A 17,024-nucleotide genomic window follows, 5' to 3' on the forward strand; every position below is an offset into this window, starting at 1 on the left:
CACAGGATGTGTCAAATATTCAGACACCATTTTTTTACCACATAAGAGTGATATTTAGGAGTTGTGGTGTAATTCTATATGTACTGGCCACATAATTCTTCTGCAGTTACATATATGTATGGCATTACTGGGAAAGACATTTTGTGTGTGTGTGTGTGTGTGTTATATTCTTGTAACAAAAATGAAGCAAAACTACAGAGCACGAAGAACATAGGTACGCCCACTGAAAACGTGAAGCCAAGAACTCCTCTTCAAAAGATGGCCACAAAGTTTTCTTAATAGATGTAGCTTTGATGTATGCTATCTCCAACTCAGCTAATACGTATGGTGGAAGAAAACATCAACAAGGTCTGGGACCTGGGACCTAGCTCGATTTTCAACTGTCTGAACACCTGCAGGTCAAAATTATAATTTCATTAGAGTGCTATGTGGGAGCAAAAAAAAAAGCTGTGTGGGACCCCAAATCATATTTGAATTAAGAACCTCACTATCTCTAGGCTTCTGGAGATACAATTCTCAATCTGGACCAAACCAGTTTTAGTGATAGGAGGTTGTTAGTGCAAAAAAAAAAAAAAGAAAAGAAAAGAAAAGACAGCCTCTTCCTAAAGACCACAGGTTGCACAACCGCCATCCACCATATATGTGTTTACTAAAATGGAAAGAACTCCATTATTTGCATTTGCGTGCATGTAACGAACAAGACGTTGTTTTGATTTTTTGTTTGTTTGGAAACAGTAAAATGAACCCACAGATGAACAATACTGTCATCATTTGTCAATTGTTATGAAACTGTAGATGCTAATGTAAACAATAGCAGAATTTTTTAAAGTTATACAGTACTTACTTGTAAGTAAGATCCGATAGGGATGAGATGAAGGAAGCATCTCAAGATTTTCACAGATTAGCTCTTTAGTTCATAAGATGAAATATGAGAAAATACTAGCCTTGACCATATTTACAATTTTATATTTTCTTGCTTGCCATTAATGCTTTACAGCATTCAGAGGATGGTTCAATATTCCCTATATAAGTAAGTAGAACCGTATGCTACTGAGATGGAGATATTCCTTTACAAATTATCATGTACTGTCCTAAGAGTGTGTTAAGGCTCTAAAAGTTGGATTAGGTTGTTAGTTTGTTTAAAAAAAATCTGTGTCCTTACAGTAATCTGAATTTCAGTGGGCTCTTCTCTATTCCAGTTTCTCGTTCGCATTATAATTCATGCCACTAAAAATAAAAATTAAGACACTGTGAAAAAGTACAATGAAGTAATGATTGAAGTGCCTTGGTGTCTCATACTTAGAAGAGGAGTCCATGGATTCCCCATTCTGGTGTTGATGTCTCTTGATAAACATGTACATAACATGGTCTGAAAAGGTAGCATCTGAACCCTGATCTGGAAAAGCCAATGTATTTCAGCCCTATCTATCTATCTATCTATCTATCTATCTATCTATGGGGAAACAAGCCTGAGGTTTATAAAATTCTACATGGGTGCAGAGATAGACTTCATTCAGAAGATTTCATTTGAAATACATGAGGATTTTATGCACATAAAACATGTTTGTGGTTTCTGAATTATTTTTCTACAGTGGTTATAGAGAAAGTAGATAAAAAACCTGTTCTCCTTTTTTCCATTTCAAAAGAACTCCATCAATGAAACTGAATAGCAGCTAGAAGAAATTACTGCTTCATACAATGGATAACTGATTTATACAATGGATAACTAATCTAAAGAACTCAGAACAAAATAAAAAGCTCTGGCTCAGGTATCTTTAAGAGGGAACTAGAAAAAAATCATGGAGGTCTAATAATGGCTGTTCATCATGGCAGCCAAATGGAATCCCCCAGTTGAGAAGGAGCATGGTATTGAATGCCAGTTCCTGGAGAAGCAACAAGAAGTGAGGACGACAACTTCAGTATGATGTTTTGAGGCTGTCTGAAGACATTTGGCTAAGTAGAGCTTTGCTTATGTTCATAAGAGATGTGAAGATTACCTCAGAAAATGTGATGCTACAAGTTCTAAGGGTACAAGAAAGCTTTGCTGAGATCAAATGCTATTATTCTGTTCAAAAGATGAAGAGTGAGTACCTGAAAGGATGAAAGAAAAAGAGAATTTCATGGATTTAGATCTTTAAGTAGGAGAACCAAAAAACTACCTTGCTATGACATGCAATACCTTGAACGAATGTATGACAAAAAGTATATGGAAAACAGGCAAAAACTATTAAATACTGGACAGTTGGCAGACCAAACACAGAACTTCCCTTTTGTTTGCTGTGTACTATTAAAAGGGTGGAGGAGGTAGGCAATGGCGTGGTATTGCTCAACCTTTTATACTATTCACCCAGGAAATGACTAATGTGGATGTTTACAGGCAACAGCACAAATCTATTTTTGGTCATGGGATGTTGTTCAAGACAAAATTTCCAAAAGCCTAATAATAATCTAGCTAGTGAAAGTCTCTCACAGCATACCAGCGTGCTTCCTTTCAAGTGTAGTTAACAACGCAACCATCTTACTAAGGAAGCAAGCAAATAAAAAATACAACTAAACAATGCCTATTAAACATAATTCTTCTCACTGTAATTTTGGATCCACACTTCAAGCCATTTATTTTATTGGCCAATGGAACTGCACCCAAGAAAACTGATTCATGGGTTAGCAATGTAATATGCATATTTTAGAAATACTTCAAGTTGACATATTTGTATTTTGCTTACGCAGTATGGTATTACGGTGTTAACATGGAGAATAGGGAAGAATACAAAAATAAAATTGGTACATCCTTTGATCCAGAACAGAACAAAAAACTAAAACGAGAAGAAAATACATGCACAGTTGACTTAACACAAAGCTAATGACCATACCTATCTAATATGGGCCGAGATAGTATTTCAAAGCTGCTCGGCTTTATTTTAAAGATTTGAAGGTTTGTATCTTACTAACTTTATCCGTAGTACAGTCACTATACAGTATTTGCCAGTTTTACTGTCACACAGGTCCATATCTACACAGATGGTACAGAAGGTGATGAATACACTAAGATAAAATTCTACGCTTAGTACAAAACACTATGGAAGGTCACTATATGTGCATGAGCTTCTTAAGTATAGCACTGGTATCCAAAGGCTGCATTTTGTTTATCTGGAGGCCTGTAATACTGAACGCTGAAAAGACACTTCCACTCCCTGTTAATCCCAGCTTCTTAAGGGAACACTCAGTAAGATAATGAATCCTTTAAATGTTACATCTTGTGTCTTGCATTATTGTGGTGCACCAACTCTCCACATCAAACAGTCATCAGGACTCTTACAAAGTGGGCTTATAAGAGAGTGGCTGAAAAGGCGCTGTGTGAAAAGAAGTGGAAAATTAAAGCTGAGGCAGACGAAGAAAGGGCTTAATTTACTGGCATGTACAGTATGCAAATGAGATTACTCTCAGTTTAACTGCATCATTTATGTCCATAATAACGGCATCATCATTACAGGGCTCAAATTAAATTACACCATAATTAGCATATCAAAGTGATTGGTTAAAGTTTAAAACAAATACCCAATTTTGTTAATGAACAGCTGTAATTGTCATGTACACTTCAATGAAAACTCCCTAAACAAATATATGTTTTAGAACAGAGAAAAGAGTTTCAAGCAGACAGGTCTGAAAGCTAAGGGGAAAAAATTTAAAAAAGAAGAAGAGAAAATGGCATAGATTATTCTATTAATGTTAATATGTGCTCATCATTTTCAAGTAATACAACATTCTATCAAAACAAATCTGAACACCTTGTATTTATTCTTCTGTACTACAACCAATGGCAAAAACCCATTTACTATTTTTGACCTTGAACTGCTAGGACTTCCAATAAGCAGGTAACCTGCTTGCCACAGCAAACTGCTTCTGAAAAATGCTATTTTTAATAAGCCCCTAAGATATTAGATAAATGTTCCATGCCGGAAGAGAACTTTAGAGAACTTGCTATGTGATGGAGTTTTCTGGAATTGATCAGTCTATGGATAAAAGGCCTGGGATTCGGACGGAAGGTTTATGAAGGCGGCTATCTTGGTCACTCTCTTCTGTACCAGTCATCCAGCAAGTCAATGACATGGTAACATGATAGCTGGCCTACAATTCAATTCCCTTCAATCTAATTGCATCTGTATAGCAGATTTTGGAGGTGGCACTGAACCAGAAAAGGTAGGTTTCTTATTTTCTTTCTCCTTCCTAGTTTCTTCATGGGGGGGGGGGTGTTCTCCTCTCATTAAAATAGATAAGGAGGTGGAGCTAGCAGTTCTGTCAATGTCAGCCTGAGAGCTAGTAATGTGTTTCTATGGATCAATCATTTCTAAAACGCATACAGTAAATGTACAGTAGAAAAATCATTCTCATGCCAAATGCAATTTAATGAATCAAGAAGCAAGCTGCATAGTATTAAAATATTATAAGTGAGCTTTCTGGCAGCTCATCTGGATAACAATTGTAACTACACATGGACATAATTGCAAAGCGGCAGTGCCAAAGGAATCGGCACTGTGAAAGAAAATACCCTCCCTCCCCCCTTTATATTTACATCTGTGTCACTGGACTATCCCCATCCAGCTCTGAACATTAAAATATGTAATTTTTTTGGTAAAACTGAGAAAGCACTTTCAAAAAATACTTAACAAGCAAACTGAATGTCTTATTAAATCGATATTATCAAAACAGTGTTCAAAAATTTAAAGAAAGTAGCTTTTCATTTTATTCATCGAGGAATCCATTAAAGCCTGAGCTCTGAAGTAGTATGTAAATTATGTGCCTTTCAAGGTAGAGCTAGGGCAAATTCACTCCATCAACTAATGATGAACCTCATTATGTGCAGAGAGTATTCATAATGAGGAAACAAGCCACCCGCCATTCCATGTTCTAACATAAATCCCTGTAAAATGTGAATTTCTCCATATCTAATTAAAGGCTACTAATTCCTCTTACTTCTCTTTATGTTCCCCCAAAATCAAAATTACACACAATATACAGCTTCTTCTTTTTTTAAAAAAGAGCATTTCTACATTTTTGTAAATGATGATGATAGAGCACTATTGCATATGTGCTGTGTATATTATTATTTCAAATTGCATCGTTTCCAGAATTCTCTTGGAGCTACAATGTTTTCTTTAAAAATATGAGAACAGACAGAATTGGCATTTTATTTCAAAGAGCTTTCAGATTACTTAATATCTGTCTAAATAGCTCAAGTAAAATTAAAAAAGGAACACATATTACACAAAGAGAGTTAGGAATAGAATGATTTTAGTAATCATTGAAAAATGACAATAATAGGAATATGCAAAGTAAACAAAGAACAGTCTGGCGACAGTTAATCGCTTTTAAAATCCGATGTATTTCATTTGGAAAGCATGCACTTAATTTTCTAACTGAAATCTGTGGGACTCTAGTGGTTAACTTTGGCTGGCTCTTATTCTAAGTAGCCTTTTTATCAAGAATTACCTTTCTTTACCTGTACAAGTATGCTGCTAAGTATTCTCACGTAATTCTGCTGATATATATGCATTTCGCTGCTGGAGTCCACAAACTTGAAGTCTACTTGCAGTACTTTATTATCAGCTTATTTGCTTATTTACATCCAGAATAAAAACAGTCAGGTTATTATATTTCTCTGAACTAAACTGAAGACTGTTTTGTTTTTATCTTATACTAAAGTCTACACACACTTAAGAAGAATATGGTCTATAGCAAAATAGAGAAATGCAACATTTAAAAAAAGCTATGAATAAAGCCAGATATATTAACAGAACACTGTCCAAAAAGTTCAGACCTATGTAGTAGAAAAACAACATACCGATGAAAGTTTGGAATCTGAACTTTTTAGACAAATACCTAAAAAGAAAGGAAAATGTACAAAATCCTGTCTATTGCGCAGACCACTGCATTATAAACTATTGACATGTTTATTAGATAGACAATCTGGATTAGTATTAATCCTGGTGTTTGTTTTAAAAAAATAGTTTTCTTTTTTTAAAAAGGCATTTTCTCTTTAAATTGCCCAGAAATAAAAGCCACTATAAAAAGCTGCTAAGTGTGCACACTTACTCTTTCCCTACTCTCTATGGAAGATTCCCCCCTCCTTTTAGGTCAGCCAGTCATGCACTAGGAAGACAATCCTCCAAAAATAACTTGTCCCTCCCCCCCGGAGCACAGAGTTGAACAACCTACCTTTGTTCTGGTCCTGCATATAATAACTGGCAAGCCTCAAGACCGTGAAGATTTGGGAAGAGCCAAGGGTTCAGAGCAATCACAAGTAGAGAAGATGACGATAATGAGGAAGAAATAACAGTAAAGCCTTTAAAGAAATTGGTCTAGCTGACAATTGGCCACAGCAAAGCATTTGCATCTGTGCCACTGTTTACACAGGAGCGAGTGCACCTCTGTTCCACCAGCCTCTGCAAACTACTGACATTTTAAAGGACAACAGGCATCAAGAGAAACAGCACATTTCCACATTTAGTTGGGATGGAGGAAGGTCTGAGCAGCATACTGTGGGGTTGTTGTGGTGGTGGTTAATTTTTTTTAAAGCATTGTCTGTATCAATGAAGAACATTGGTTTGAGTGACAAACATCCCAGGCTAAAATCAACGTTCTTACCTTGGTGGCTTAAAGGCTCCGGCAAACAGCACTCATGGAAGGCACATGTAAAGACAGATCTGAAGGAATTAATTCACAGCCTTCAAAAAATTAATTTAAAGGAAAGGGAAAAAAAGGCAGAAAGGGAAAGGTGGGGGGGGGGGGAGAAAAGAAAAAGGAAATACCCACAGTGACTTCTATTTCCAAAGGCACACATCTGAGCTTGGGCAGCATGGCATCAAGAAGGTCTACATACAGAGTGCTGCATGTCAGGAGGCAAAGTTCTTTAAGATTTACTTGACACTTATTTTCCGGGAGTTCAGCCTTTTGTGGAGTTGTGCCGTTTGTTTCTTATTGTCTGTGAAGCAGTGAGAAGCTTCTCCCTGAGGGGGCCCCTCAGCCCCTGGCTCAGCCGCTTTGACAGGGAGGTAACCATATTAGGATGTGTATGGTAAAGTAAACAATAACATAGTTGCAATGAAACGGATTTCTCTCCCCCCCCCTCTTTCAGCTAATGGTGTTGGTGTCAGCCCTGTTTTTTAGCCTTTCCCACTAGTTTTGTTCTCCAGTTCAAACAGGCTTTCTCTAATGAAAACAGAAAAGGGGAAGGGAGGGAGGTAAAGGGATGAAACACATCTCTAGCTTCCAAACTTCTATTGAAAAGGCTTTCCCTTTACATCATTTTTAATACAACAAGAGGAAAAAAGAAGAAAAGCATCCCAGTAACATGCAGGCTAAGATAATTATTATGATACTTTTTTTAAAAAAAGTGTTCCTACAGACGTATTAGCAGGATATGATATTAAATTGGTTTAACAATGGTGGGTTGTTGTTTTTAAGTGCTAAGAGCAAGTGCGCTAGTAAAGTCCAAGCACATCCATGGAATAGCTTCACTTTAAATAAACATGGAGGGCAAGCACATGCAAGTTTGCTAGCTTTACATGCTAGAAGCATTTTTATTCAAAACTGAGAAGGCAGGTGTCAAATTATTTAATTGGAAGAAATACTAAGTATCTACCAGAAAGAAGGCACCCCCCCCCCTCCCGACACATACACCCCAAACAAGCTACGATCCAAAAGACACACATTTTATACCAACTGTTATTTAGAAAGCCCAATGCCACTTACAAAAGAAGTTGCCAGCATCGGAAAAAAAGCAGACTTTCCTCACATGAAGGCTGCAAACCTGTGCCTTCTTATGTGAAAGTTACATTCCACTGACATCAGTCACACTTATGTAGCACTTAAATTCTGGAAATCCTGAAAGACCAGGAAATCAATTGGACAGGGCACACGATTGCAACCTAAGAGATTAGTATTGAGAGGTGCGAGCTGAGGATCAAGCATACATATTCAAAGTTGGTTAGGGAGGGGTCACACATGTAAGAGGGAAATTAGTTTCCACATCTTTCCCAAACTAGTAGGCAGAATGCCTAAAGTGGTTATCCTGCCAGGAAGACCTGACATGAGGTCAGGTCATTTAAAGTATTTTGAAGCATTACCAGTCAGCATCATTCATCAGACAATGCGAGACAAAGCAGACTTTCTCTGGGAAAGAAAATGACAAAAAGGATTCAGTGATGTTCGCCATGTGTCAGACACCAGGCAGGTAAGACAGGCTAGGAGTGGAGGAGACGGAGCAGAGTGGCAGAACAAAGGTATGATGGCAGGTAGACAGAACAAACTAAGTTGACCATACAGCTGAGCAGAAAAAGGACAGAATACAGGAAAAGAGCAGAAAAAAGTCAAGCAACCTCAAAACTAATTTTCACCATTTTGAAATTCTGTATCTATTTATTGTTTTTGTTGTGTGTTGTTTCAGAGATTCGCACTCTGAATTCCAGAGTCATGCTCAAACCACTACAACACACTGGCCATCTATTTGTTACTTACTTTGTAATTACTTTATTATTTACTTACATATCACACAATAACATTCTCTGGGTGGTTAACAGCACAACTTGTAGGACCACAGAAGTTAAAACAACAATCCAGTTTTTAAACGAGAATGTGGGCATAAGCTTTTACTGAAACCTGCTTTCAGTTTACTTAAGCAACTCAATTTGGAAGTTGCTAAGTTGTCTCCATACTGCCTTTGCATGTTTCAAATAAAGAAATAGATGGATTGATGAATGAATAAGAGAACATGTTAGCACAAGAAGATATCAAAATCAATAAATCACGCAAACAACTAGCAGTTCAAAAGTTCAAATGCGTGATGGCCAGTTCACTAATGTCTTAGCACTCAGCCAATAATAAACTTGCCTCCATCACTCCTCATACAACAGACAATTTCATAGCATCATTTTCATTAGCTTGTTCTACTGAAAACTGGTAGCTATTTATGCATATGCTAAAATAAATTAGCCATTTCTTCCAGCAGTATGATTCATATAAAGCATATTAACACAATGCTCAGTTTTACAGTAGGACTAAATAAATGCATCAATATATTTAATACAAACTGATTTTATTGGTATTATCATCACTGTTGTTATTGTGGAGCTCCTGCACTTGCACACGGCTAATGCAGAAACTCCTTTATTGGATTTATTTGTTTCAATAAAAAAAATATAGTGAACGAGATCAGTGAATCTTATTAGGACTCAGAGAGAAAGGCCCATGTTAAAAATAACTAAGTTTGGATTCACAAGGCTATGAGCTGAAGCAGAAAATATAGTTCTCACACTGCAGAGATACCATGTATCAGGGATTGTGAAGTTGCATGTTAAAAAGGGGTGCGTGCCAGCTGTTTTAAGCTTCGGGAATAAATCTAATTCTTGGTTCCAACTAGAGTACACCTATTGACCAATTAAATGTACACGAGTTGTGGCTCAACATTCAGTGAATTTTTACTCTAGTTGGAACTGGTAGTTGGATTTAGGCCATAGTGTATAACTTCCAGTACAACAGATAAACAGTCTTAATAATGAGGTCATGAAAAGTTAAAAAAAAAACCAACCTTGCATAAAAGAAAGAATTCCCCAGATTTGGGCTCATTTTTCTCATGTTGGACTCATATGTTAAGTGGAAACAGCCCTTACAAGGGTGGAAGAAGCTTTCTACTGATCGAAAGGCACCTATAAATACAACCCACAGAGTAAAGTTCAGCCAACAATCTATGCCTAATGTTCTTTCCAAATTTATTTTTTATTAGAGCTATTATTTGTTGTTGTATAGCTTCAAGCCACTTCCGACTTTTGGTGACCCTAAGACGAACCTAGCTCAGGGTTTCTTGGCAAGATTTGTTCAGAAGGCCTTTGTCTTCCTCCGAGACTGTGACTTCCTCAATGTCACCCAGTGACTTTTCTGTGGGCAAGTGGGTATCCGGACCTTGTTTTCCAAAGGCACCGCTCAAGTTCAAAACCACACTGCCACTCTGGTTATTATATAATGCAATTTCAAGAGATCACGGGAATGGGCATAAGAAAATTAAGCCTTATTATTTTATTTTATTTTAAAATTAATATAAAAACTGAGTATAAACCCAAGAATAGCAGCATTTGGAACTCCCAGCAATATTAGCTGTGCACTATTGCAACTAGGGAAGCTAGGGTCAGAGCAAGCAGCCAAGTGGCCATGTCAGCAGCATGGGTATGAAATCCCATTCCAACAATTGTTTTCTAAGTACATAATAGGCCTAGGTTTATAGCTCCAGGACAGATAGGAATGAAAGCATGTCACTCGTATCTTTGTAACCCAATGATAGCCTCATGTATGACTTCCCATAGGTGTAGCAGGACAATATGGTGCATGTTTCCCCAAGATGGGAAGAGAGAAAAACTGTCACAAGATTAGAGATGATCAACTGCACTTTTTATATCCCTACAGACTGCATTTCCATCAGAAGCAACATCTTGTCATCTTCACATTCCATTTTTGGCCATTTTGTAATTGTCTTGCAAGACTTTCCCAAGGATGAGAAGGCAAGCCACCTTATTTGTGAACAATTTTGCTACATCTTTGGTGATCTAGGAGTGAAAAATCATCACTGGATTGGGTTACACATTACAGCTACCATGTGGTTAAGATACTGGAATTGGCCTCATGTAGCCCTTGTAACACGTAAAAGGGCTCTTCAGTATTATTGCCAGCCATTTACACTTGGAACATCTGATAAAGAAACAGGCATTTTCCATCTATTGGTGATGATATATTAATGTACACTTTAAGCCAACTGTCATCTAGATATTGTTTCAAAGAATTCTGCATGCTAACTACAATGTTTACACTTCTGAGTCCTGATTGTGGGAAGACTGATATTTTCATATGAGGGGAATAATATGTAGCAACAGAAGACCCAAGGAAGCTTAAAGACAAATTTTGAAGAGGTCTCTAATTACGAGAGCAAAACATACAGGTGAAAAACTGTAGATGGTAAGAAACTGGTACATATGTATCAAGAGCAAGGCTGTTACTGTAGTAAAAATGATTTCTAAACTGATAAAGTGGGAATTCTAGATTCCAGTATTCCCCCCTCCCAGATTATTCATGTCTTCACTACCACAGCACCATCTACTGTAACAAGACCATTTCCAGAATGCAAGCTTCAGGTAAAGAAGACATAAATCTCTGCCCAGCAATGAAACACACAGGATTTATATACCATTAATTCCTTCCCTAGTCTGTTTAATATGGTGTTCCTCATCAAGATGGTGACTTTTCCCCATTCCTCTCACCACTCCTTTCCACTAGTTTCTTCAAAGATGTCCAAGTCTTAGCCTGAGCATATTGCTGTACCAACACTTGTAAAAGACTTAATAAACTTTTATGGAGATCTTGCCCATCCTACATGAAGTCGGGTACGAGTATACAGAGCAGAGAAGTCATAACCTCTGGCCTATGCTTTACTAGTAATTCACAATATATGAAATATTCTCCACTCTCATACCACACAAGAATAAGAGTGTCACCAAGAAAAACAGCATGAAGAAAATGAGAAAATAACAATCATTACTATTACTATCATTATGAACTTTATACAGCCACCTTCCCCAAAATAGATTCAAAGCAGATTAAAAATTAAATACTTGAAGAAAAAAGCAACATTTAACATGAGACTAAACTATTAACAACACAAAGAACAATTTGAAATCTACAGTTACAATGTTTAAAAGCAGTTTTAAAAATAGCATTGTTAAAGCAGTTCAGCCTGTTCTTAAAAGCCATTGTTTTTTTGAAAAAATTCCTTCAGTTCTCAAAAGCAAGTTGGAATAAAAAAAGTCTTTGCCTGCTGATGAAAGGAAAGCAAGTGCTGGTCCATCCTAAACTACCTAGGAATGCTGTGGTTCTAAAGCCCGCAGGGTTCCCCTGGGAAGGCCCTATTGCGTATCTCCACTAAGTGTAGCTGAAAAGAAGGGACTGAAGGAAAGATCTCCTAAAGATGTCAGAGCCCAGGAAGGCTTGAATGGAGAGATACAGATAGGTCTGTGGTTCCCAACCTTCCATTCTCCATTTGTTTAGAACTTCAGCTCCCAGAAGCCTCAGCCAACTTGGCCAACAGTCAGGAATTATGGGAGCTGAAGTCCAAATCATCTGGAAGATCAAAGGTTGGGAACCACTGAAGGATGTCACCTAGCTGGATCTAAGCCACAGAGAGCTTAATAAGTCATAACCATCACTTTGAATTGTACCTGGAAACTAGGGTTGCCAGGTGAAATATTGGACAGGGCCTCTGTCCCTTCAACGGTCGTGTAGAAGATTAATTTCAGCAGGTGCTGTTTGCATGACAATTTCTCTCTTCTACACAACCATTAAAGCAGTAGTCCCCAAACATTTGTGGCTACTGCTCCCTTTCATCTTGAGAGAGAATCCTAGTGCCCCCTTGCATATTTCTTGATATTAGGTCTACTGTGTATTGCAAATTCAAAACAACCAATCTTGGTTGCTGCTCCCTTTGCACCCAGTCACCCTGGAAACAGCAACTGAGTGGTCTCTCACCCATGTCACACCTTCAGCAAAGGTAAGAGGCTTCTCGGTTGCTGTCATGCCCAGCTTGGAGGACGGCTCGGAGGACTCAGAGGATGAGCTAGAGCCCCTGGGACCTGAACCTGTAATGGAGGAGCCAGAGCCCCTGGGACTTGAACCTGTAATGGAGGAGCCAGAGGCTGGCCCTAGCTCTGATGGAGCAGAGTCTATGGCCCCTCCAGAGGTTCAGCAGTCAAGTTTGCCTGGTGCTGAGGCTGTGGACATGGAGGAGGATCTGGGCAGTGTGCCTACCTTCAAGGAGCGTCGAGCAGAAAGGGAGGGCCTTCGAAGATCAAGGAGGCTTTATCAGAAGCGTGTTCGTAATCAGACACAGCTGAAGGCCAGCTCCTTGCCTTCTTAAGTACCTGGAGCATGTGTGGCTCTTTGCCAGTGGATATCTGACTCTTTTAGAGGAAAGACTCTGTCTCTGGCTCCTTTGGCTTCTTGTCTTCTAGACCATCTTGACTACCCGGAAACCTTGACCTTGGACTGCTTTATTGACCTGCCTATCTGATACCCTGAACCTCGGACCGTCTGACAATTCTCTTGGTAATCCCTTTTGGTAGAACTACTGTGAATCTCCAGGACTGTGTAGCTTACACTGACTTTGCTGTTCTGGTGGGGTTTTTGTTTGTTTGAGAACTAGCTGTCTTATCAGCCCTTTGGCTGCTTTCCTGGACAGTTGCTGCTCAACCAGCTGCTCAGTTGCTACACCCAAGGTGACCAGGTGCTAAGAGAGAAGGTGAGGAAGAACTCTTAATCCTTCTTCATTGGGCAGAAGAGGGATGCAATTGGTGTGTGTGCAGGTTTATACAGGCCATATGCTCTGGACTGGCATGGATGAGAAAAGGGAAAAATTGTAACTACCGTAGCTTCTCCAAAGTGAAGGGCTCTTTGAAGAATTGACCCCAGATAGCAACTCCCTCTTTCCCACACAGTTTCAAGTGTTCCCCACACAGAGACATACTCAAACACTGGACCTTACTGCACAGGGGCTCCAAGCACAGGACAAGAACGGAATGAAAGGGGCTGGGAATGACTGGTAAACGAGTGGGGGACGCATCTTACTGCACACAGAAGTCCCCATTCCATTCCCTTTTGTTCCCTTCCATTCCCAAGCCATCCCAGAGGAACGCAATTTTGGAGAACTGTTCAGAACAGTTCTCAAAAATTGCCTCATCTGAGACGGATTGGGAATGGAAGGGAAGGGAAGAGAACAAGTGAGGGACTTCCTCTGTGCAGTAAAATGCATCCCCCACTCATTCCGCTCCTTTCCTGGACCCTTTTGTACCGTTCTCGTCCCATGCCTGGAACCTGTGTGGTACGGTCCATTATTTCTTCTGTTACCTCTTTTCTCAGCCTGTCCAATGAAAGAACACAGGAGCAGCAGAGCAGCTCCGACTTGCCAGCCAAGTCTCAGCAAAACACAGAAGGCTTACACAGGGTCCCCAATTTGGAAGCTCCCTTTTTCTGATGCTTCTCTCCCACTGCACATACTCTAAGTCCTTGCTCCAGTCAGTCAGTCAGCCCCCAAATAGTGCTGCTTAGAGCCACAGAACTAATGTTCTGTGTCCAACCCGTGCAAGAGATTCTCAGCCACTGCACCAGTGAAAGATGCAGCTGAGGGAGTGAGCTCACGCAGGCAATTAAAGAGCATAAGAAACCACCACACTAAATGGTCAGTGAGGACCCTGGAAAGAAGTTCCATGATACCTTCAACCTCACCATGGTTCTAAAGGCCAGTGATTCCCTTGCTTTCTTGTGCACCAATACTTTGACTGATGGCCCCCCTGCCCCCTGCTTTTCCCATCACTGCCCTCCTGCTGCCCCATTCCCCCTTCACCACCCCTGGATGTTTCCACTGCCCCCTGTGGGGTGGGGGATACCACCTACTACATTAAAGGGACAAGATCCTGTACTTTATTTCACCCATCCGCCCTACTGGAAACACAAAAGCAGGCAGTGGGAGCTATTGTAGCTGCAGAATTATCTGTGCTCTGTAAATAGCCCCAGTTATCAATCTGCATTCTATAGCATAGCAAACAACAACATTACAGGAACATGGCTGTGTTCAGATACTTACTAGAGTGCCAGCAGTTATCATGTGGTGCAAAAAGTGGTTGCCTCTTCCTCCTAATGTTTAGGAAAAGAGATTCCACCCAAACATTAGGAGGAACTTCCTGACAGTGGAACACACTCCCTCAAAATGTAGTGGCGTCTCCTTCCTTGGAGGTCTTTAGGCAGAGGCTGGATGGCCATCTGCCAGGGATGCTTTGATTGAGAGTTCCTGCATGGCAGGGGGGTTGGACTGGATGGCCCTTGTGGTCTCTTCCAACTCTATGATTCTATGATTCCCCTGTGGCATGTACTAGCTTTATGCAATACAGATACTCTAGACAGAGGGCTGTTTTTACAACAGCCCTATTTGGAAACTCCATCTCCTCTATTATTATTTTTGAGGGGGAATTAAGCTAGTAATTTGGTGGTGATGTGTGTGGTTTTCAATAAGTAGCATGAAAGAGGGGAATAAATTGTTTCTCTATAACACACATGCTATCATCCTCCGTAAGTGTCTGAACTGGGCTGAAGGTATTCCAGAGAAAGAGATATGGTCACAATATACTCTGTTGAGATAAAACAAATATGAAAGTGAAATAACCGCACTGAAGGAAGCTTCCCTTTATCATGTGAAGGGTTGCTCATCATCTCCTGTTGTGTCCAATCTCACATTTATTAACTCTGTTAAATGCTTTCTCATGAAATTGCAAATCACACAATCACAGAGATAGGAAATGTATATGGCCCTCCAGATATTGCTAGCCTGTAACCTTTATCAGTCTTCACTACTGGCTGTGCTGGTGGGAGCTGGTGGGAGTTGCAATTTAACCACATCTGGAGATCCACACTAACCTTATTCCTGTTTAATGTCATTGCTACAATTGTAGAACCACTTTGATAAAATATATAGGAAGATGGCCAAGCCATGTGTCACTAGGATGCACAGCCATTCTCATGTGGTCTGGTTCACTACTGCTCCAGCAATGTCTACAGAGAATGATGTGCATGACCAAAAATATGTTATCACCTTTTCATGCCACCTCTTCCTATTCATGTATGGTCTCATTACTTTAATGTGATATAGAATAAAACCACAGGGAAGATGTTCTTGTAATAACTTTATTAAGCTAATGGCAAGTTGAAGTTTGGGAAAAACCTATACCACCTATTTAAGCCAGAATACTACAAGAAAGAAAAGCAGGTTTGGGGGCACAAAATAATTTCATTTTCAGATATGTCAAACAGTGTTATAACATGCAACTGATACTTAGAGCAACAAGCCAGCACATAAAGTGTTCTATAAAACTCAGCCAATAAACAAAACATCCTTTTAAAAATAGCATTGTTAATTCAGTGCTTTTCCTTTTTAGTTGTGTGATGTTGTCAAAGCTCTAGTTGTCACACAGAAGAAACCAAAATCTTATACCTTCATTACGTGAACCACTTCTGAAACTTGTATCTAGCCATGAAAATCTAATTAATCAATTAACCAACTGCACCACTCAGCTGACCATATGTTAACATAATTCCTTTTTAAAAAATGCACATGAGTGGTTTTCTTTGCTCACCATTCATTATTGATTTATTCAACTTGCAGCCTGACTATCTTGTAGACTCAAGGAAGGCAACATTTAAATAGACTGCAATGAAATAAAAATGAGAGGTAATATTTTGTTTCATACCAAAATAAGAAACATAGGCAAAATATCCTTGCACATGATAAGCTGCAGATATTAATTGTCAATATGCATACATAACATGTTCAGTTAGGCCACACAACCATGGTGAGTAAACTCAAAGAACATTAAGAAAGAAAAGTATCTTTATACCTCCATATTTATGTGGCATTTTCCCTCTTCATACTCTCACAAACATATCTTGTCTTTCTAAACAGAACCAAGAACCAATAAGCACTGAAAAATAAAATTGCATCAATTGACCTATAGTTTTTTGAAACCCGAAAAGATTAAATAGAAAAAGAAAATGGCAGAAAGGGAAGGATTAAATCTCACTTGTGCTATCGTTGCAGTTCTGGTGTAATAGAGTCAGTCTATGAATGTTTATTTTGGCAAAAGGTAGACACTGAAGCTGAGCTACACACACTATGCCTTCAACATAGCAGGCAGTTTAGTCCTTAAACTGGAAAGTCTGGGACAAAGATTAAGTAGAAGTGACTTGATAACAATGCTCAACCTTGCTAACTCCAGGATATTAGTTTTATTCATTTAAGCTAACATGAATGCTGCATTTATATTAAAAACCTGACTTACCCCATGCTGCTGTGTGTGTACAAGTGTGTGTGTGTGGGCACGCGCACAAAGTTGTGTACATGCATATGCATGTGTGTTTGTTCATGTATAATGGGCAAAGACTGTGTA

At 39.1% G+C, this 17,024-nt stretch overlaps 1 protein-coding gene across 7 annotated transcripts in view; it reads right to left on the reverse strand.

Annotated features, from left to right (window-relative positions):
- Positions 1–17,024, reverse strand: part of FOXP1 (forkhead box P1) — a 699,809-nt gene that overhangs the window by 349,640 nt on the left and 333,145 nt on the right. Inside the window, exon 4 of one of the 7 annotated variants that reach the window (XM_089519504.1) lies at positions 16,215–16,286. The exons of the other annotated variants lie outside the window; for them this stretch is intronic. The gene's annotated coding sequence lies outside the window, so the exon portion shown is untranslated. The remainder of the gene's footprint in view (positions 1–16,214; positions 16,287–17,024) is intronic. 7 annotated transcript variants of the gene reach the window in all.

The sequence above is a fragment of the Sceloporus occidentalis genome, unplaced genomic scaffold (genome assembly GCF_023333645.1).
Source record: "Sceloporus occidentalis isolate IW3139 unplaced genomic scaffold, rSceOcc1.0.p SCAF_1, whole genome shotgun sequence".
Taxonomy (NCBI): Eukaryota; Metazoa; Chordata; class Lepidosauria; order Squamata; family Phrynosomatidae; genus Sceloporus; species Sceloporus occidentalis.